Source organism: Lasioglossum baleicum, chromosome 9 (assembly GCF_051020765.1).
Source record: "Lasioglossum baleicum chromosome 9, iyLasBale1, whole genome shotgun sequence".
Lineage (NCBI taxonomy): Eukaryota > Metazoa > Arthropoda > Insecta > Hymenoptera > Halictidae > Lasioglossum > Lasioglossum baleicum.
Window position 1 is genome coordinate 10,910,906 of NC_134937.1, and position 23,878 is coordinate 10,934,783.

General features: G+C 45.4%; 1 protein-coding gene across 14 annotated transcripts in view; it reads right to left on the reverse strand.

The window, feature by feature from the left end:
- Shaker (potassium voltage-gated channel protein Shaker) overlaps positions 1-23,878 on the reverse strand; it is a 225,530-nt gene that overhangs the window by 68,114 nt on the left and 133,538 nt on the right. The gene's annotated exons all lie outside the window — the stretch shown is intronic.

The following is a 23,878-nucleotide window of genomic DNA, read 5'->3' on the forward strand; positions in this document are numbered from 1 at the left end:
TCAGGCTCAGGTACGTACCTGGAAGAACCGTTTTTATTTTCGGAAATAGAGGGTTCGAGTCCGATCAGTCAAGGTTTGAGTCTACTTATAGTCTCCCATCGCTAGGGGAATCAATGCGGGAATGTCCCATTGATCGAGAAACCGGATTCGATCGCGGGCCGGGTCGGGCCTGGACGAGGAATCCGCTCTTGGTTCGTGACTTCCACGACATCGTCGCCTTCTTCGGCGACCTAGATCGTCGTTTCGTGCGGACGAGAACCGCGAAACTTCGCCAGCCGAACGGAAGGAAACGGAATAGCATGTGGCAGCGTTGCAGTCCGACGGCATTGATCTCACTTTCTCTTTCTCTGTCTCGCCCCTTTCGATGTGTTCGCATCGGGCCATCAAGAAACTTCAGCTTATCGAATTCCCTATGAAAATCAGTTTTTCGTTCCTGACGCTTCAGCCCCGAAATTATCGGAACTCCAGCGGGCCGAGCAGCGCATCAAAAGTCAGGCAGCGGTGGCTATAAGCAGCAGGTCGTCGTCCAATTATTTCCGGCTTCCCCTCCCAGCGTTATTCACCGAAAGTTATGGGTCTCTGCTCTCTCCGTAACGCCGAGCAATCTTTTATCAAGCATCCTCCGATCTCCCCCAGGGTTTTCCGGCAGTTCCCCGCTGTAGGATAACACAGAGGCCTCTTCCGCTTTCTTTGGCTCTCTCGCTTTATGCAAATCTCCCCCGGCACCCGGCCGTTCGTTAGGTCCGCGCCGTGTTTCATCCTGCCTCTCTCAACCCGAGTTTTCATCTTGGAGAGAGCGGAGAGCGCGCGCGATTCGCCTCTCCTTATCTCCGCGTGCGTTTCTTCTGCCATAATTCAAGCCCGTGGCTCTTCCCCCTCTCTTGGTCGAGCGATCCCCCGTCCTGCACCCCACCACCCTCTCGCACCTGTGCGACGCTGCTCCCACCCCCTCCCCGCGTCGGAGCGTCTCGTTTCATCTCGACGAGGACGATCCTCGTCGCGCTAACCGCCCGCAATCAATACGTCCCCCACTCCGACCGCTCCGAACCCCTTCCTGCCAGCTCTCCTACCCCGTGCCGAGCGCTATCCCCTTCGCCGACGTTTCCCCAACATCTCCCCTCATTCTCTTTCACTGGATCCCCCTCCAACAACGATTCCCCTACGATCCCGCGGACAACGTTTCCGTTTCCACCGTTTCTTCTACGCTCCCGTTTCGAGTGCGCCAGAGGGAGACAGAGGGAGAGAGGGGGATCACCCTCCACCATACCCCAGTCAGCTGATCCACCCAACGCCGCACGCTGGACCACCATAAAGCCAAGGTCAGTGCGTCTTCCAGCAGCGCATGCCGGACCATGGACGGGACTGTGCCACTTAACACCGGCTACCCTTCGCCACCGCCTAGACTTATGGTCGCCTCTTTCGCGCCCCGAACTATCTCCATTTACTGTCGGCGAGCTGCAACCCTTCGCAGCTCGCAAGAATAATGGAATCGTTGCAACATTTTCATTGGGCACATTAAAAGCAGAGGAAGAGAGTTCGTAAATGTAATTTTATGGTACAACATAAATCAACATGGAAATTGAAGCAATGGAAAAACTGAATTCTGCGAGGATCAAAAGTCCCTAGGAAGTTCTAAGGCCCGGGCTTTGTAATTTTTCAATTGCTCCTCTCCCTTCATCCGTCTCTTGTAGCATGATCTCGTAAAACGGTCACGGGCATAAGTAGCGAACCGAAGAACCCGATAATTGAAGATCCGCAACGGGGTCCGGTTCTAGGCTCACAGCAGCACCGGCGAAGAAGTTCTTCTAAACGCGCGCGAGCCAACCGAATTAAAAAGTTTATCGTTACCTTCGGCCTGCCTCGTTACAAATTGGCAAAGTTTCGTTGGAAATTCAGGTCGGCCGCTTCCGTCGATCCCCTTGTTTCCCTATCGGGGTCGGACCATAGACGGGGACCTTACTACTTAACCGCGGACGCGCTTTTTATAGACCTATACTACTTCCATTCTCCGATATGTCGCGTGTCCTCTATCGGCTTGTATCGCAAGTCCTTCGACACCGCACTCCGCTCCAACTTACTTTGCATTACTCTACCTGACACCTAATCCACCGAAATCACCCGTCATTTCATTCAAGTCGAACAAAAATCATTCGTACTGTCTTCAACAGTGAAGAACGTCAAAATTGATTTTCCTTACCAATTATTTTAATTAATAATTTAAATCTAAGCTCTTTACTGCTTTGCAGTGGTTCAGCCGTTATTAGTAATTGATAAAATCAATCATGTATAACATACATTTTCTGAATTAAATACTTACTCTAATAATGTTGTACGAGAAATAAAAAAAGATCAAATATTATAATTAATAATTAATATTGCAATATACATAAGCGAGATTCAATTAGCGGTAAATACTAACAATTTATAGTAAGATCATAATAACTCTATGTATCCGAAATTTGGTGCTTAGAATATATTTTTGTTTATTTTTACTCAAATGTGAAAATTTCAAATCATTTTTAAAGAGGTACCCAACTTCGATTTCTACGTTCCAATTCCACGATCAAGGTCACTTAGAATTTAAGAAAATCCTCAATCTCCCGAACCGAAGCCAATGAATGCAGGTAGGTTCAAAACTAAGTTTTATCTTCAATTCAAATCTTTAAATTGAACTATTCATCTTCCAAACGTCCACCGTAGGACGTAACATTACAAACGCCTAAAATCCGCCGTCTGGTCATCAGGATGACAAATCGACGAGGTTTGAGGTTTCGTGGCTTGTCCCAGGGAAGTAATAAGGGACGCGTGGAAAAATAGTCACCGCCATGCGAATCCGGCGGCGGCTCGCGACCAACAATAAAAGTTTCGGGGCGAGTTCCGGTCGCGTGCGACCCGGCCGTTTGTCAGGTTCTTTGACAAAGCGAAGTAATTCACGGTTCGCTCGGAAACGAACGTTTTGCGTAACGACGAACGTATTAATTAGCGTGCCGCGTCACAGAAATCACGGAACACTTTGTCGGCTGCGGGTATATACGGTGCTTCCAAGTGTACATCTGCGGTGTATTTTTCAACTTTCTGTTTTTACCCCCATTCCGTGAAAGGACCTTTTTACAGACGCAGGGCCCTAAACATCCTCCTTCTTTGCGGAGAGAGAGAAAGAAAATCGTGTGCAGAGAGAAGAAAAAGTGTAGGAAATAAAAACGTTTCCCGTAGGCGAACGCCGCAACGTTACGCGGGATCAGGAAACGCGAGAGCTACTTCAGCTCGCTTTGTGGTTTAATTGCTCTCGGCTTCGTCGCGTTCTTTACACGAGGGCTAATTAATTATGAATCGGCGAAAGCTGGAAAAAAGATTCGAACGAATTTCAAGGAGACAGTCGATATCCTCGATCTGTACTTATTGGACTGTATTCTCTGGATTGCTTCACGGTTTGTTCCATTTTATGGTAAACGAGGTCGAAAATTGTTGTCTCGAGAGCTTGACAATCACAACCAAAAATCAATGCCTCTGCAACAACGCAAGACCCTACAATAAAATTAAAAAATTATTTAGACAAGAAGAATTACCATTTCTGTGCCATTTTGTAATGCTTGACAATTGCAACCAAATTTAATCAATCACTCTCCAACAACGCAACAGACCCTACAATAAAATTAAAAAATTATTTAGACAAGAATTACCATTTTTGTGCCATTCTGTAAACCTTCAGACTAAACCATCGTAACTTCGGACGAAATGGCAAGTTTCCCCTCGGAAAAAATGTGTTGCATTCCTTAAAGATTGAGGTATACAACCCCGGAAATTTGTAATCGAAGGGCTCGTCGGGATAGAGGAAGCAATGTTTGAAAAATGATTCTTTTATGGAAGCTGCAGCGCGGAACGAGTATCCGCGGACGATTCCGCGGAAAGTTAAGACACGCCAATAAATATCGGTGTATGTGGGCCACCGAAACACAATCCGCAACGCGACGTGGAGCTAAGCCAACGACGCGGCTCGCATCCGCAGCCTGGCCGTCCTATTTCAAATTACGCCTGCCGCGGAAGTTTCGATATATCGGCTACCGGAGCGAGACTCGTTCTTTGTGCCGGTGGAATAATTCGGCCAATTGATGGCCTTCGTTACCATCGACGACACCGTTTCCCATTGTCCTCGTTAACGGCTATCTCCGAAAAAAAACGGTTCTCGTCACACGAAAATATTGTATATCAACTCCCCAATCAATTTCGATCTTTCTATCTCTTCACGTCGAAACGTGTTTATCTGGTTCATGTTACGTGATACTGAAATCGTGATCGGACCAATATGTGAATTTTGTCGCAAAATATTGTCGAATGAATATGTGCAGTAACATGTTTCGGCACGATTTTTGGTTTATCGAATGCGATATCGATTTGCAGCGAATGATATCGATTACTGCATGAAAAAACACGTCGGAAATGTAGACTGATATTTTTTGGTAGGACGATTCGTGTGGGAGATAATCGCGATGGAAAATTCAGTGGTGCTGGCGCGTCTGATCATGGCTGGCCAATTCTACTTGGAAATGCTGCTGCACTTTGACTCGCATTATCTCGGAAACAGAAGCATGTATGAAAAAATTCGATTCTGCGTTTTCGATTCCGTCTTCCACGTAGAATCCGCTCCGCCTATTTTTATTAACGTAACTTTGTTTATAGTTATTATATTAATCAATAATTTCATCAAAACAAATAATTCAGCATTAAAAGCATCGACGAACTGTTAAAATTTCTCCAAGAACCTTTGCTAAAAATAACCCAAAATTCATTAGAAAGCGCCATGTAATAAATGGAGCAAGTGAACGAACCAGAAGCTGAAGAAAACCAGTAACAACGCAAGTTCGTGGGGAAAGAGAGCTGCAGGAAGTTAGGAGGAGAGAAAGTTGGACACGAGGAGTTGCGATCGAATGTGACAACGGTAACGATCCTAACGATCTCTCGAGGCTAGATTCGCGAAATCTGTCCAGGTGTTCGGAGGGGGTAGAGAACGAGCGGAAAAAGTTTGCGCAGCCCCGGCATCAGACGTTTTACACGCGGCGTGTCGGGTTCTGCTCTCGAGCCCCGGGGCCTCGGTATTAAACTCATCGTGACAAAGCGTCACCATCAAGGAGACCTCGCGTCAAAGAAGACAATGGAAGGCGTAGCGCACGCCGGGTACTCTCAATGATTGATCTTAGCAAGTGCCGCTTTCGTCACAAGGGCGCCCCGGCACATCCACATTCGGAGCAACAAGAGATTAAACGAGTCGAGATATATCGGCTATGCTACCTGTTAACCAAAATTCTTTCGCCTTCGGGCACACCTGTTCGACGAACCGTCAGCTCTTCGCACCCTTCTGGGTGAACAGCGCATTCACAACGCTGCCATTCTTCGAAATTTTCTGCCTCTGTGCCTCCGAATAGAGTTTCGTGGAAATTCAATGCAATATCTTGACATTGGTGCAGCAAACTAATTACTGTAAGCTTATTTTCGATTTTTCGCTGCTTAAAAAATTTGTGCGCTCTGCTGACACGTTAACAAAGCAGTACAAAAATCGAGACTGTATCAGATTTGTTAATTTAGCCACGGAAAAATCCTAAAGTTACCTTTTACACTTATAAGCCAATTTTCAACCCCTCTATCTCCCACATTTTTCGCTCTGAGATCCTACAAAAATTCATGAACATAGTCCAGCTATCTATAAACAAGTCTGTAAAGTTTCATAAATCTGCATCGTCCACTACACCAAGGAAAAATTCGCAAAGTGCAGCGTCTTTTAATAAGATTCATACGACTACATGCTAATTTATGTTTCGATTATCAGCACGCAACTCCTTCAGCTTGTTCGAATTTGTAAAGAACTGCATGAGCAATTGCAGTCGCTTAACCAATTTTCTTAGACCGGTACAATATTTCGATCACACTTAACGTGAGTTGTGTCGCGACGTCACGTTGTTTTTCGAATATTTAAGAGATGCGTTCACTTTTCGATATGCGCCGCTCGTTCCAGTGACACGTGTAGTTCAATCAACTGCGACGTTATCCGTTTACAGCGCGGCTCGAAATTTGCATAAATCCATCGTCTGGGCCGGGCACTGAAACAACAATCGCTGCATCTCGCCCATTCATCATGACTTCGCTGCTTCCTCGGATGTTTATGCATTTGCGTGTACGTACAAAATAAAATAGATCGGGAACCGTAGCGCGGGGAGACTGATACAGATTTCGCTTTGTTCTCGCGGCTATGAAGAAATGCATCTGCCTCGAACAGAGCACGGATTTTATGCGGCGAAAATCTGCTGGAAAAATGTCATGGACGTGTGACAAGCTGACTTTCCATTTTTGCGCACGAATTTCCAGAGAATTCTATTTTCAATGTGGACGGATCCTCTGGACAAAAACTGACCTGGAAGAACACTGGCAAATTCTGTGGAATGAGAAAATATTTGAGTTTGCCGGAGAAAAGAATTTCTAATGAAGTTTATCAGCTCATGATCAAAATTGAGGCGTTGAAGGTGGTAAAATAATGTCCTCAAATATTTCTAAAGCCTTTTTAATTTTTTATTTGATATGTAAGGTGGAGTGGGGTAAGTGCGTTAATTGATTATTTTTATTATAATATGAACGAAATTTCTCTAGCTTGTATTTGTTAATGTAGTATAAGTTGGTATGAACTATTCGACATAGATGTCGCCCAAGAATAAACGTGTTTTCCTCGCTTAAATCAACCAATGCCAAACAGTAACGTGCGAGGTACACGTACAACTTTGAGGTTACCCTGAGCGTGCAATAGTTTACAAGTTATTAATATATTCTGTGTTGTTATTTTAGGTACGCACAACAAATATCGATGTAGGTTTACATTAAATAAACTGTTTTCATTCTATTTTTTAAAATTTATTGAGAAAAACACTACGATGATCTAGCCCCGTAAATATTACTACACGGGGCAAGTCCGTACTATCACGGTGGGGTAAGTCCGTACTGTATGGGTAACTATAAAACTAAACAATATATTTAATGCAATAAAAAGCATTCTGTAGCAGGCTTGATAATAATTCTTTTCTTGCCCCGTAGCACTAGAAACAAGGTTCGAAAGCATTTTTAACTCTCAGAGACGGACTGCCCCATTTTCGGGGCAAGTGCGTCCTAGTTGACACTTTGTACAATATCCTCTCAAAATGATAATTTTAATAACTGTGGCAAGAGTATGATACCAAGAGCGTTAAGTTTTCACGTACCAGACTGAAAATACATCAGTTTAAAGTCCAACTTTGCAAAAATTAGGGCGCACTAACCCCACTCCAGCTTACTATTTTTTCTATCTATTTTAATGTATGATTGAATGATTCTTTCGCCTAGACTCCTTGCCAAAACTAAGAGGATGTCAATGTCAGTAGACAGTTCTTCAGTACCAAAAAATTTGCAGAAGTGCATGAAGATGCACCCCGCGGTAGTAATTTCATGAAGAGACACTCGTTGTAGATCGTTATCAAGCCAGTATCAGGTCCGTCCTAGCAGGCAAGGAAAAATTGAATGTCCCGGGAGACGGAATAATTCAGCCGCGAATTTACGGTGCTGCATCCCGGAGTGTTGCGGAACCGCGAACCCGTGGTTCTCTTTCGGACGGTTCGCCGAATGTGAATGTTGCAACAGCGCACTCGGCTGCAGCGGTGCAGTGCAGTGCAGCACGGCTCGCCGTGTCTAATGGAAACCTTCTAGCGGCCCGAATTGGAAATCTATTATTGGCCGCGTCTCGCAAATTACATTTGTCGATAATCATGCGTTAGCCCGCGAATTGACTTTCGCGAATGTATTCGACATTTCCTATTGCCTCTCGGTGCACTGGCCGCCCCTCGAGCCGCCCAAACACATTCGTAACATCTCTCGCGACGACCATTATCGGCCTCGAAACCCCGCGATTAGGATGCCGGCTGGAAAACTATTGCCCTCCCACTGCGACGAGTCTAATAATAACTATATAACGTTCGATTTTTGCGCTGTGATTTACAGAGATTGCCTCGGTGAAAAAATGGGCTTGGTTCGAGTGGCCATAACTTTGGCGGAAATGGTCGTACCGAGGTGATACAAAAGGCGTTCGAAATCGTGAAATCTCTAGTTTCAGATACTTTTAGTATCGTCTGGTTACGGTGCTTCATTACAATTTTGGGCAACTTCGTAATTTCACCTAGAACGAACATAATTTTCTAGAGAAATTGCACTTCTGCCAATCGAAAGCGACTACCTTCCTGTGTAAAACTACTGTTCGTACGTTATCGTGCGATTTCTTTTGACCGAGTTATTCAACACTTCGAAGGAAGAATTGTCCGTGTGACTTCAATTAATTCTCTAAAGCGAACGAATCGTCGTAGTACGTTCTACTAAAACGCAATAGAAAAGCTAGTCTTTCGTTTACGGTATAGTAAGATGTGTTTACTGCTTTCCCGATTCGATTAACATTTTAGCCAGAGGTTCCGGCCAATGGAGCGCCGCTGCGAGTTTATCATCGGACAAACGGCGTACGGACTCCTGCACTTAAGTTTTATTAGGTGTAGTTACATTTTACGAGAAAGCCATCGTAAGATCGTGCAACTTCTGTTTGAACGCTTCTCGGCGTGTACACAATCGTAAATCGGAACGGGCCGGCACACGCGGCGTTGCCCGCGAACTGGAAGTTTCGTGTGTCTGTCAAGCAGAGGCGCCTCTAAAAATAAGCATCCTGGCTTGTCGGAAAACACGCCGTCAAGGCCGCGATTGTTAGTCGGGAACGTTGATTCGGCACTGGTTTAGGTAGCCGGAGAGCTCGCGTTTACCTCCGGCTTCATTTTGCATGGGAAATCGTGGTGAGGCGCATGCTTCCGGCATTGAATCGAAGATTGCTCTATACTGAATGAGTATTCATGGCAGAATCAGAATAGTGCGTGAGAAACTGAGTGGAAAATGTGAAATGAGATTTTTTATTAAGAAAAATGTGTGTGTTTAATTCTTTGGAAGAGACATCCATCAAAAATTGGATGCGGATAGATCGTCTCAGAGCTTTCGTAATGATCGTCGCCTAGTTATCTGCCGATCGTCCAGAGACTAATAATTGAATAGAACGATATAAATTATCCACCGCCATTCAGAACGATAAGTCATCGAGCGTCGGAGGCGAGAAGGTGAATCGAAGAATGGCAATTACCTAATGAAATTTTAAGGAGAGTTACGGCCGGATGGAGCTCGATCGAAAAGGGCAGGCTATTAGCCGGCACAAAGGCAGCTTGAAATCCTGGTTTTCACCCCTCGAGAGCCCTCCTCGATAACGCGTTGGCACCCTCCCTCGCTCTGAAGAGGCCAAGAGAGCACCCTAAACACCAGCCCTCATACGTTAACCTGCCAAAGCTGTCCACGCATAATTACCTTCAGACCTCTGTCGCATCGGATACACCGGCGCGGCGGTCATAATGCGCGCATGATTGGTAGGCCTGCGGATCATAAAGGACATACGGTGGCCATCGAGGACTGTTTGCTCGCAAATGAGCTCCATCTTGGACAATCGACGAGTCGAGGCTATTAGCGAGCTCATTATTCACCCCCACCGCCTATACCGAATCCAGACAGTACAGACAAATCATATTTGTAAATATTTTTGAAAAATCGTTTACGAACTTTCCCGATGCGCTTCAAGATTATCGAAGCTAGTGAAGAGTACCACTTCACAGATAATTGTCCATCATTCCCCTCAGTCTTTTTATTCATTCTTCCACCGAGACCTTTTCAAGAGATTCCGCTTGAACACCTCGCAGCGAACACGAACAATAATTCGCACCCAGGTAAATTGAGGTTGCCATGGGAATTGCGAGTTGCAGTTAGCACCATCAACTGCAACGAAGTGAACACGTCTATTCTTAACAAGGGGCGCGGTGGTGGTTCTCGAGCAGGGGGTTGTCCCGATGCTCTTACGTGAGTCCTGACCGTTACGTAAAGGAAATAAGGTTATGGATCGAGGTGCAGGCTCGATGGTGGAAGAGAGACAGAGAGGAATAGAGAGACGATATAGCAAGTAGAAGAGGAACGGAACGGCGAGGTGGTTCGGTGGAGAGGGAAAGAGAGAGCGACATGGTGTGTGCGTCATGTCGGATCCATTCACCGGCTTCGGTGAAGATGGGGCGAACCGGGTCGTGGGCATAGTTATCTAGGTCAGCTTCCCTGCTTCTCATGGCCTCGATGGGAGTGGTTCACTCTGGTTTACCCACCCTTCCCCTCCCCCGTGAATGTAGCGCGAGCCATCAATGAAACGTCCAGGATTCGACCCTGATCCGACGAATTCCCAGTAACAAGCCCGCGCTACAACCCCGAGCACCCGATATGCGAATTCCCTGCCACCTGGCTAACGTCGGACACCAAACACCCTCGCCTCTGCCAATTCATCCCCCTTCATCACCCCCTCGTCCCCTTTCGCGCGAATATTGGCCCGGAAAGCTGGCCGGGGAATTATTCGGGTAATTTATTTCGAAAATAAAGCTTCGAATAATGTGGTGATTCATGCGTTTGTTCGGGGACTTTTCGAACAAAAAGTCAATCCAGATACGCCGTCACGTAATCCCCGGGTGTACGCTCATATTGCCTTTCATGTTAATTTTAGAATAGAACTTGAAATTGTACAACGTAGCCTCAAATCTCTTAAATTAATATTTAGAGAATCGAGCATTTTCTTTATGAGACTTATACAGGGTGAGTCAGCTAACGTTGCCACCTCAAATATCTTTGTTGTTTTTAAAGATACGTCCAAGAAAACAACAAAGATATTTGAGCAACATTAGGTGACTCACCCTGTATGTGTCCATAATTATGAAAGTGGTCTAAAAATTACATTGAATTAATTTAGTTTAAAATACTGTGATGTGGAATAACTGATAAACCCATTTCTCTTAAATTGTGACTTAGACCGCTTTCATAATCATGGACACATATTAAAATGAGAGTTCGCGCAGTAGTCTTATCGATCGCACGAGCACGAAATAAGCCGGAGTGATTTTTCGAGGATTTTATACGTTTTATAGAGGTTGATTAAGGGGATTAAACTCGTTGGCTGAAGTTGGATTAACAGGTTAATGAAAGAAAGAATGATTACGAAAGTTGGAAAGACTTGTGAGGGAATAAAATCTCTGCCATTCAATCAGTCATATCTGAATCTATGAAAGTATGTTTGCATTCAAACTTATGCCATTCTGAAACTAAATGCATTTAACTGAAAAAGATTTTACTTAATGATGGAAGTTCCTCTATTCGTTCCTGATGCTTTCTACCGGCATCGATCTCGATTCAATCCGCACGTGGTGGATCGTGAAATTCGTGAAGAGATCGTAATATGTTTACTAATATGTATGTGTAAGTGCAGTTAACTGTATACATAATGTTATAAAGAGCAATCGATTAGAACAATTTATCTCCTTTGCTACACCACACTGACGAAATATCATTTCGAAAAGATGCAGGATAAAAGGGTTGAACTCACTTTTCTCAGAGAGGTTCATTCGCCGTGGAATTTGTGGCTGGTAACGAGGTGAACGTATCGAAATTAGGTGATGGAAGGGTTAACGGAATCTCGTTCGTTAAGATGCGAGCGACGTAAGCTCGTTTTCCCAGGTGGAAACGCGGCTTGACGCGAGCTTCCGCGAGTTGTGTGCTCCCGAAGTAGTGTGATTCCCGAACAGAGGTCAGCACTAAGAGCGCAGGTAGGTGAAATGTGTTTTCCCAGGTGGCAGCGCGGAGAAACGAAACATTGGTCGCGCATTCGGCGGGAAGGGGGCGTCCCCTTCGTGCAGAGGTCGCCACTAAAAGCGCGGATCGCTAGCGAGAGAGTAATCCTTATGACAAACGTGGGTAGGTGCAATTTAAAATGGTAAGGAGATTGAAAGAAGTTGAGAATATCCACACGTGTGTGTGTTTTAACATGTTAAAATCTTTTTTACACCATTCACCTTCTTCCAACAATTTTTCCAATTTTTCTGACGTCCATAATTCCTTAGAAGGCAACGGAAATTAACTCAACAATAATAATTGAGTTTATCGATTATACCTCTATATGGTGGCGACCAGGGGACCATAGAGGGGTCTCCAGATAACTTCGTTCGTCCCGAATAATCGACGACCCCTCGTAACTGCGTTACGATTAAGCAGCTTAATCGCGACGCGCGATTCAATTGTCGACGACGCGACCGATTTACGCGTCAATATGTCCCGGGCGAATTAGCCTCGCCGAAATACACTATCAGTCAAAAGTACCCCGGCGGAGTGCTATCAAATGACGAAAAATATCTTACAAACTCATCTTCCTTTATTAACCCCTTCCCCTACGATTTATTTTACGGTTTCAGTGATTAGAACTTTCTTGGTAGTTCGTGATTCCCTATAAAAGTAGAAAATTTATATCTATCGTAAGCAGTGTTGGGCAAATTTTATTTTAAATAATAAATAAACGTGTGATTTTAATTGCTAATAATAACTAAACTTTTTATTTACATGAAAGTAATTTAAATAATTCCAAAAGTGATCTATTTATTATTTCTTATTTGCAAATAAAAGATTGCCTGAAGAAGCCTGATTGTTCTCCGATAACTATACATTAATGAAACCAAAATAGAATTTAATTTCGGTTAAAAGGAAATTAATAATATATGTACATATTTATTAAACTCTGTTCAGAATCTTCATCACGAGTCTGACACGATATTGTAAGGCAAGGAGTTAACGCATCATTATCATCGAGAAAAAAAAACAAAAAATTGTCAATGTTTAACCTGCTGCAATTCCGTGGAAAAAAATAATATGGTGTTCTACCTAGGCTCATTTTAAAGGGTAATGCTTCTATTTTCTGTCCTCTGAATTATTCTTCTTACAAGTGCTCTTGCATTAAAAATCTTCAAGAAGCACGTAGTAGAAATAAATGTTTATTTGATTCTAATAAGAGTTTGAGCGTATACTTTTCAGTTCTACCGTAATTCCCCGGGACTTTACAGTGGATCATCAAACAAACTATTGGTGGACTGTTCGCCTAAGTTCGTCAGCTGTTCGGATACTTCTGGAGGACAGTGTACGAGCGGGAATTTGCTCGGGAGAGCGAGACAAACACGGCAGAAGTTGAGCGGCGCGGAAAATCGGGGCAAGTAGACTATCGAATTGAAATTTGCCGGATGAAGTTCCGTGTCTGCGTCGATGACGCGCTCGCCGCGGTCACGTGCACGTGAAAACGCGGCTGGAGGCTCGTGTGCAATTCGCGGCGGTGGTTCCCACGGGAATTATGCCCGTTTAACGTTTAATTAGGCGTTTAAAAATACCACGGGTGAAGTTACGCTCACCCGAATACCACGGTGTATATTTCTCCGTTTTCCAGCCTGAATTCGGCACATAAATTAAAAACTATCTAACCAAATTGTCCGTAATTGCATCCCACATGTATGTCCGTTTCAGAAATTATTTAAACATTTTTTATACGTTCGCGACGGCATGAAAATCTATATCACCGCGTATTCCGGAGAGTTTACACTGTCGATTTGTGCTGGAAACCTTCGTGTAAATTTAACATTTGATGCAGGGGGAGAAATTGTTGAAGTCAAACATTCGATTCACGTTCGCGAAAGTCTTCAAAATCTACCGACAGCTGGAAAAACGCGTTTGGCATAGCTCGAACAAACATATTCCGCGTCGGCTTCGAAAATTTGTACAATATTCGCGCGTGTCTCTCACGCGCCCCGCCGCGGGGGGTGGGGAAAAAAGAGTGAATTTTCCAACATCGAAAAACCGGAATTCTTTCGTGCACAAGCCGGGAAATGGAATTCTCCCGTACAGAGAAAATCGGAATTTTCTCGTTGGACGGAGCAGCGTTCTGAATCCGCCGTTTCGAGCGGAATGCAAAAATCGTCGCGACGAAAGATGAAGAAAGTCGGTTCGAGAACTCTCAGCCGATTACTTAGAGTGGCAGAGCCGCAATAATCCGTCAAGTTATTTAGGCTTTAACCCAGTGACCCAGCTGTTCGCCGAGGTTTCGGATCAAGATCGAGATAACTAATCGCGCGACGTCCGCCGGACACGCGATAAAATTGCAATAAATATCGAACGTCGTGCTTCCTGGATCGGAATTCCCTTCTGGAACGGGCCGATCTCGAGAATCCACGGCGAAGATGAGAAACGTTGATCAAAATATTCGTCGATTTTTCCTGGCGTTCTTTAATCTCCAACATTCTCCACATTCTCGAACCTCCTTTAAAATCTTAAAAGAATCGCCCACTTACTGCAATTAAAAAGTTTCTGAAGAAATCTCTCACCGATTGTCGATTTCTAAAAACTGCGAAACATCGCCCATCAAAATTTGTCTTCGCGCGATATCGAAATATATTATAAAACTTCCCGAGTGACGGTGAATGGAGAACAATAGTCGCGGCGTGTCGAGTAAATAAAAATCCGGGAAAATTTGTCGGCGGTGTAAAAGCTTTCTAAATGGAATCGGCAAACTTCTCGCCCCATTGTTCCCCGGCATCGAATCTGTCGCCACGTGGCCCGGATCGATCGGACTCCGTTCGAACAAAACGCGTTCTCCACTAATCATAGCAACGCGCTCGAGCGAGAGAGCCCTTTCGCTCGCCCTTTTCCCCCGATTCTTCGCGATTAATCCGGCCGGCGACGAGTCATCGATGGGAAAACCGATCCGATTCGCCGACGAGGAGAAAAGGAGAAAATCTCGGTCATAATCGCGACTTTGCACGCTCGAACGCGGTTAAATCGTCGCCTTCCACCTTCTTACCGCACTTTGCATCACAGTGCTCTGCTGCGCTTTGCAGGGCTTTGCAGAGCATCGCGGAGCTTCGCAGGGAATTATGCGAAAGTGTAAGTAGATTCTGCCTGAGCAGTTTCTATGTATGATGTAAATAGAACCCTTTGACTCGAATTCGCCAATTTGCTGCTTGGTAATTAGAAGATCACTTACGAGGAATATTTAGACACTCCTTCTCTGTGGACGTTCATTCTGGATGATTTATGTATAATACATTTCGGAAATGTATTTTGTTGGTTCGTCCATTGTTTTAAATGAAATTACTTGACCGAAGTTTGCTGATCAACGTTCTCAAAAATATGTTAGAGCTGCAAGAAGATTGCAACAGAAATTACTGGGACGAACGTTCCCATTTTCATTTAACTGTAATGAATTGCTTTGACTCTTTCAATTTTCCTGGTCACACTTGGCAGCGAGCCTACCACTGTCTCCAGCCACTGGGCACCCAGGCTACAGTCAGTAGACAATTAGTGGACAGTCGGTGGACAATTAGTGGACAGTCGTAGGATAGCCACGTGGATCTGTTGTGCCAAGAACGCAGCAATTTCCGGTCTGATTTGCGTGAAGATCAGTCGCATGATCTTACCGTGAGAACTAACCAGCCAATCCCGGAGAAATGATGTGGGCACCGATAGCACAGAGTCAGCATCACCGAGCGCCTACAGCACAGCCAACAGCCGTTCAACTAGCAGTGTAAAAAAAAAATGGTGCTGCATTTCGAAGCATGAAGGAAATCGCCCACTCGTGCACGGTGTTACGCAACGCGGGCTCGACAAACGGCAAACCGAGAGCATTTTTCTTGGAGAGAAAATCGCAGTAATTTATGCGAAAAAGTTCCGACTAAAATAGGCTGAGAGCTCGTCGAGAAATAAAGGTCTTTTGCTAATGAAAGCGACTGGATAATTGTCCACCGTAAAAAGCGTACCGTGGGAGAATTAGTAATTGAGGCGAGTCAAGAATGAAACGCGTCGAGGAGGTCCCTGTTGTGACGGTTCCAGGAAATGGAATTTTTGTTCGGTGTTCTGTCAGTTTTGCGGTTTGTAAATGCGATGGCAGGAATGTGCTAAAAATTGGCAACTCAGCAGGCCTTGAAATTGCGCTTCTAGCATACTTTACGACAGCACAGAGACTTTATACGCGCGCGTTTTATGGTTCGCTGACACGATATCTCAACTACCAACCGTTCGATTTACTTGGAACTCTGCAAATATGTTCTATAGGCGTTATTTTATCGTTTGGCGGCTGGTGACTCGACTGCTGAGAAATGTAATCGTTTGAGACTTGAAAAACGAGCGTCTCCTAACGTTTCTCTTCCCGGACGACATCTGTCGAATATTTTTAACATTAATTTTCAGTGAAGCTCAGATGATAATTACTGGTTTGCAAAGGTTTGTTAGATACGGAAAATAGCTCGAACAATAATAAACACAATATTTGACATTTTTACTTGAAAAAAAATTCTGAAAGACGCGTCAACAACTCCAGAAACTTCAGAACTTTAGAACTAGAAAAAATGGCTCTTCAGCCTGTTTCGTGTCGAAAACAAAATTCGATATTTTCACTTGAAAAACTGCTGTATATCCCAGAAACTTTCAAGTAGCTACGTCTCACGGTTTCTGTATAAAAAATTCCCAAAAATGGTGCTCGAGTCGACATCGTGTCAGCAACAAGGAACAGCGTTTTGAGTCACAACTTTCAATCGAACCGATATTCTCCATCAAAAAAATCCCGCAAACTCTTAAAAAACAGTTGAACACCTCCAGGAACTGTGAAAGTGGTATGCCCAGCAGTCTGCTCATGAAAAATTCCGGAATTCCTGCTGGTTACCGTGAGAACAGGGAAGCCCGTGTGATAGGGAGGATTGATTCCCCGTCACTGGATCATCGCGTGGCGTAACACCGTGTCGAAGTAGCGTAACCGTATGGTGCGTGTCCTCGTGCGGCATCACTGAAAGCGCTGTAATCACCGGCACCTCTCACAGGTACTCAAAATATCACACGCGGCGCAGAGCGGGTGAACCATGCGATCGTTCTTGGAAGGCGATTCGCGGTGCGGCCCGATCCGAATCCCGGCGCGGCGCGGCGTGTCTCTCTATCCTACGGTTTGCTTCTTCCTTATCTCACCCCATGTTCTACGGTCGGATCGGCGGACGCGTTGCACCGTCAGCAAACAGTCCAGCACATGGTCCTGTCGGACAGCATTTTGTTTGTCGGAGCCGTGCGAGCAACTGTCGTAGCTCGTGGGCTCGCGAATCGCGGCTGGTGTCAGAAACTGGCGCTCTCGAACGCTTGTGCCAGCACGAGCCGAAGCCGAAAGCCGAGGCCGAAGCCGAAAGCCGAATATGGAGAGGAGGACGATCCGTCCATCCGCTCGGCGAGCCGATCGGTTTTTCGGATCGACTCGCGTAAACAAAAACGCGCGCCGTAGTCTCTGCATAGCCCTCGGAGCCGACGACGACGACGCCGACGTCGAAAACGGCGAGTTATCATCCCCTAGAACAAGGCACAGGCTGCGCCGACTCGCGACCACCCGCGTTAGGGGATGATAACGCCGCGGATCATTATTAGATGGCGCCAGCCGACGGAATACCAGCTACCCTTATCGACTCCATTGCGCCACGCGAGCCACGGTACTCGCGATCCAAGGATTTCGCCACGTTTTCAGAAAAAAGGATGGTTGTGTTGCTTCACTGATGAACGGCCATCTATTACCATGCCCTACATCAAGTGCCTTTCCATCTAGTTGAACAAATTCCTACACTGATTTAAAGATATATCGATCAGACATTTCTTTCGAGCTTCGAACATTTTTTTCGGGGCTCCAATCAACATGGATCTGACGATTGAAGTCTCGTCATTACGATGACGGCTTAAAAATTAATGTGTGATTCTTTTCTGCAGAATTATTGCACTTCGAATGACGAGTGAGTAGCTCAATTCTCCCAATTGCGAGGGTTCAGAAATTTCTCCGGAGTTTGAAAAATTTTTCTCGTGGTCCAAACTAGGGTTGATTTGAAGATCGAATTCTCACCTTTACGATGACGGCTTAAAAATTGATGTACGATTTTTTTGAATGGTGGAAATTCAAAAATTTCATGATCGAAGTCTCCCCGTTGCAACCAACCCTTCGAAATTGATCTACGATTCTTTTCTGGTGGTGGTAGTGGAAGGGAATATTGTTTCGAATTGGAAAGTGGTGTGGAGCTGAGTGTAATAAATAAATTTCTGGAATCGAGAATGGAATGCGCCGACGCGAGGCAAGGGATTCGGCAGTCGTGAGCCTTCAGCTACCCTCTATCCGACCCGGCGACCCTGTGCGAGGACCCGAGAATATTTCACAGGCTTCACAGGCCGGCCAAGCCTGCCAAACGGGTCGGCCAGTAGTCACCGGGGTCGATTCTCCGCTCGGGAAACGGTTTCAGGGTCAAGTTACAAACCCGAGTCAAACACAATGCGGAAAAAGCCGGGCCCGCATTCGGTTCGACGATCGATTCGACCGACCGGACAAGGCTCGACCGCGATCCCTGCTGATGCTGATTGGAGGAAACGGTTTTGGCACAGCTTACCTCCATCCCTCTTAGCCTCTTTTCGTCTCTCTCGCTTTGTTAAACCTCGGCGAGCCGACCAGCTTGCCTTTCTTTGCGCCACGGGGGCGTCGCATCACGTTTCCCAGACGTTCGCGCGCCATGATCGATTTGAATTGCGGAGGGCGTGTTTCGAAACCACGATCGATGCCTCCGAGGAATATCTCGAGACACATTCTCGCGAGATATCGCTAAGATTTCGACTATCGAGCATTTACACCTGAGACGCAAGTCGAACTGTCACTGACCGGTGCTTCGCACGTGGAACTTCAGCCTTCGGACTTCTCCCAGGGGACCTAACTTTTTCGACTGGTAAAGTGAAGATTGAAGAATATTCTTGAATTTTTTTATCTAGGCAGATTATCCTCCGATTTTTTCTCACCGAGTTATAACAAATCAAACGTCGCACAGTGGTCTATTTGGCCAGAAAAAATGGAAAAAACTATTTTAGCGTTTTTTATAGGCTCAAGGTTATAATATTGTATGTTGTTGGATTCGTCTTAAGATCAGCTACAACTTCATGAAATCCAAAATACATTTTAGTCTTTCATCTACAGAGAAGAAATACATTCTCTGTATAAACTGCACTTCAACTTCCGCTGCAAGTTCCGTCATAAATTGGAACAACTATTAACAACTCTTGCACAAGACGATGCATAATGAGTGCTCAGAATTAACTTCGGTACCTCGATGCATTCAAAGTATACTTGAGAGAGAAATTCCTTCATAAAATATACAATAAAAATCGAAATTTAAAACACTTATCCTTGTAGTGACTGTCATTCTGGGTTCGCATTTTTCAGCGACGAGTAGGCGAAAAAGACGAACTAATCTCCGAAGTCATCGGAGCGTTCCGATCGACAAGTTGGCGACAGAAGAGCGATGCGTCACACAACGCGACGGTGCTATCTGCCAATGAGGAAGTCGTTTCCAAAAAATCCGTCGGCGGGAAAAAATTGATCGAACCCGGTGCAATTCGAATCGCGGTGGGCACCCTCCCCCGGTTTCCCTGTCCTAAGCTCGGCCCCCGCAAGTAGGTTAAACAGAAACTTGGAAGGTTGCACCGCGAACGGTACGTGGAAACCACGAACAAACTTGACCCCATAAAAATGTCGAGCGATCTAGAGTTTTCCCGTTCGCAGCGAGCCCTGGCCGCGATAAAGCCATTTGCTCGGGGAAAAGCCGCGGAACCGTGTTCGCAAGATCTACAGGGTGTCCCATTTATTCATATCAACCCTTTCGAGCCATCCTGTACCTTGAACATCCCGAAAATAATTCAAATTATACAAAATATACAACAATGCGTAAACAATTTCAACAAGTAAATGTTATTAAAACATTAAGACATAAGCAGAGGACGGTTGGAGGTCACCTGTGTTGTTTTACTGTGGAATTAGTGTTTCAAAATATAGTGTTTGATTTCTTTCTGTTTGTGTTCGAAGACGTGGTTCTTTAAAATATGGCTCCATAAATGAAACAGGATTTGTTGATTCAATTCTTCGACAGCAGGGTTCGGATCTATTTCGATCCAGAGTATTAAACTCGTCATTTATTTACTGAATTTTTAACGATTCAACAAAATGAATACCTGTTACATTGAGACTAAATGGCTTTATAAAAAGTTTAAAAATATACGTCTGTGCATGTTCACGCTAAAAAATGCTTGGAGATTTCGTCAGCACTTTCCACAAGTATATGCTTCCCTCCGCCAACAGGAAAAGGCGGAAACTCTCGATGCAAACAATTTGCAAATACTCCCCCCATTCGGAGAAACGGGGAAGCAGGACGGGGTTGATCAGCAGAAATCGTGGACACGATTTTCCGAGGGAAAACTCGTTGCAGCACGTCTCGGCAGAAGCGCCCCGGGAAAAGCGGGTCGAACGGCAATACGATAAAGGAGCAAACAATCGCGCGTGATATCTCGTCGGGAACAGAAAACGTTCCGGCGACGTTCCCGGGATGCCGAATGCAGTTTTCGGGGGTGGCTCGTCCCGCGTCAGCCGTGCAACGTCGTTTCACGTCACGCTACAAGTGCATAAACTGCTGCAGCAGGGCTGTTACCTCAGCACAGATTTATCTCGCAATCTAGTAATTTTTCGGGGGTAAACTTTACTTTACCGGACTCAAAATTAGTACGTTTCTCCTACGAATTATGATGTAATTGATACGTAATCCAGTAGATTTGTATCCGGCGCGGATGCAGATCGAAGTTTCGATCCTCTAGGATCAATAGTTGAGGAGGTATGGTCGCTTGAAGTTGAGCAATCTGCAGTGTTTTTGACAAGTGAGGGCGCCGCCATATTGGTTTGTAGTGACGACCGCGAGACGCTTACCTTGCCGACCTAATCCTAACCAACTCAGTAAGCAGCGTGCGACCGTCACTACAAAACAATATGGCGGCGCCCTTACCTATCAAATAAACTGCAGATTGCTCAACTTTAATCGACCATAACTCCTCGACTATTGATCCTAGAGGTTCAAAACTTCGATCTGCATCCGGGCCGGATACAAATCTACTGAATTACATACCAAATACATCATAATTCATAGGAGAAAGGCACCAATTTTGCGTCCGGTAAAGTAAAGAGCAACCTTTTTCGATATAAATAAGTTAATAATTTTTTACTGTCGACATCGAATTATGCTTTCCTTGATACTCGATACCATTCAGCTTTCGTTGGGAATATTTTCCGGTGCCATAAACAATCACAGAGATGCAGGGATCGTCGTTTCCACAAATTCTCAAAAAATCGGTTTCTCTCGCAACTCGAGGAAGGTTGTTCAAATTTTGCATTCCGCCGGTGTTCCCGCGGAAATTACTTCTTTCGCGAGGACATTTCTGCGCGCGACAAGGAGCGGCGCGGCGTGGCGCGGAGCGGCGAACGACTCGATAAATTGACCTTTGATGCAATTTGCGTTCGTCGCGGCAGTTTCGATCGGTTCCATCGTGGTACTGCGCGATCCAATCAGAGCGAAGAGGGGATTTTTCGTAGCGCACACACACCAGGCTGCTGAAACATGCAGAGCGCGCCGGAAGCTGCCCGAATAGACGACGGGGCTTTACGAGCTAAGGTTAAATTAATATCGCTTTACGTCCACAAGTTTTATGGCAGCGGCGTGGGGAGGGTGCGGCGCGCGGTGTACGCGTGGCTCGCGCTTTTTACGCCGACTACCTGAATAAATCGCCTCGTAAACAATGCCTGTCCCTCGCGAGACCCTGCCGCGCGCGGAAACAACCGTTACGGCCGGCCTGTTCCCTGCAGCTTTCGCCATGGTTTCACCAAATTTTCGCCTCGCGAAATTATACAACGCTCAGCCGCGTAACCCGGAGGAGAGCGATTCATTCGGGAGAAGGGCGATTAAATTTTATCTCGCGTTATTTCTGCTTGTAGTAGCCTGTGCTTGAAAGCTTTTAGCGGACGCAGTCGGAACTGTTTTACTGATTTTTGTTATCTCCAAACAGCCGCTTCCTCTTAAACCTTTCCACAGTTTTTCGCAGTTCTCACGGCGATGGTGAAAGATGAAATTGTATTGTCTATTGAAACTCGTCGGAATCGATTTTGGTACTCAAAATGTACTGAATTGTCAAATATGTAAACGAAACAGATTTTAAGTCACCCTATTTTTTATAAAATCGAAGCATTCACAACCCCCATCCTCCTCGGTGAATATTTGTTTTCCGTTGTGTACAGGCTATAAAATCTTTAGGTTATTCTAAGAACTATCCTATAATATTCGTTTAATGTAATCAGGAGTTTAATGGTTTATCACTTAAGAAGAATCTCCTGCGTTGCAGGATGATTTTCCACGCGTATCCCAGGGTGCTCGCAGGAAATTCGTTACCCTCGATCCATTCTCTGCGATCGAGGAATCGTTGCCCATTGCTGGGAAACAGTGGCCGAACGGCAGCGGTACCGGAAAAATCGATGGGTTCATTAGCCGTGCGCTTCCGCGAGTTTCTTCTCCCTTTTGTTCCTATTTTCGCGCGTTCCAGGGGAGGGGGTTAACGATGCACGCATTCATACGTGACGCGTATTCATCGCGCGATGCCAGGAAACCGGGAAAGCTCGTGGGAAAAGGCGCGGAAGCGGTCGGATGCACGCGCGAGCGGAAAATGTGTCGCGAATCGCGCTGCGAGCCTCGGATCGATCGCGCTTGCTCGCACGACCATCGGCTCCCGTGTTCTACACGGTGTCTGGAATCTCATTTTACCCCGCGATACAGATTATTCTACTCGTTGCAACATTGCTCCATTGTTTGTCGACACCCCGTTACAGAGGGTGCTCCGGTGGAAAATCGTCCATGTTTGACACGACTGTAACTTTGTGGAAAAAAAGTCGGACGAGAGTCCACTTGGACTGATTTCACAGCTTCAAGCATCTACTTTCACACCCTCCGGTTGTATTTTTGAAAACGGTTTCTTCTCTGCTAAGGAACAGGCGGAGCACCAAAGGCTATTTTCTCGTATCGATACATCATGTTCAATCATTTCTGCAGAAACCAACAATTTTTTTCGCGACTCTAACTGCCAGGAGTTTTAAGATTGGAGTTTCATCTTTATAATGAATTTTTAAAAAAACTGTCCACGATTTTTTGTTACGATTTTATAGCAGATTGAGCACAGAGTGTTTTCCGGCATCCTAACAAATCCGACCAGAAAAAACGACTCTGTGGAACGCAAAAAAATTTCTACACGAATGAGTATAGCACGGATTCAAAGATTGAGGTTCGCTCTTTACATCGAGTGCTTAAAAATTGACGTACGATTTTTCGGTAGCATAACAGTTTGAATAATGGGTGCGCGCTTTTCAGTCCCGATCAAGATGGAGCTTGAGGGTGCACTATGCCGGAACGAATGCGTTCCTCGGCGAGCTTAGCGAGCTGGCCGTGTCGATGAATATTTATCGCTTTCAACAGTCGATTATGCGTTTGAATTTTAAAAGGAGGCTGCCTACGAGCCGGGGAAGGGGGGTGGGACTCGCGTCGACACTCTACGGCTCTACGGGATCCCCTAGCACGGGATTACTCCGTTTTATGAGTCCCGCGGAAAAGGCTTTCTCGCGGACGTTCTCCCGCTACATTCGATGCAATTTCCTTCGGTAATAGGAAAAACTTTTATCTCCCGGCGCCCTGTCACGGGGACAATTGTTGCGGAATATCATTATCGCTGTTTGCTAAGTAGGGAATTTCTTTCGCGCGAGACTATGCTCGCTCAATTACCGGCCGAGCAGTTTCCGTTATGGCAACGGGTCGCGTCGATAATCGCCGACATAATCACCTCCCGACGATTATCACAGCACCACATAAAATAATCGGACCTCTGTAGCGTTTATCCGGAACCCATCACTATTACGTACACGTCACTCTTTCGTATTTTTCAGGTTTTTTCTTTTCACGAAATTACGAGCAATTATTATAGACCTGAATGCAAATTTTAATCTTCTTACTTTATAGTACAGGCAATTAATCGTTGTGGAGACGATAAA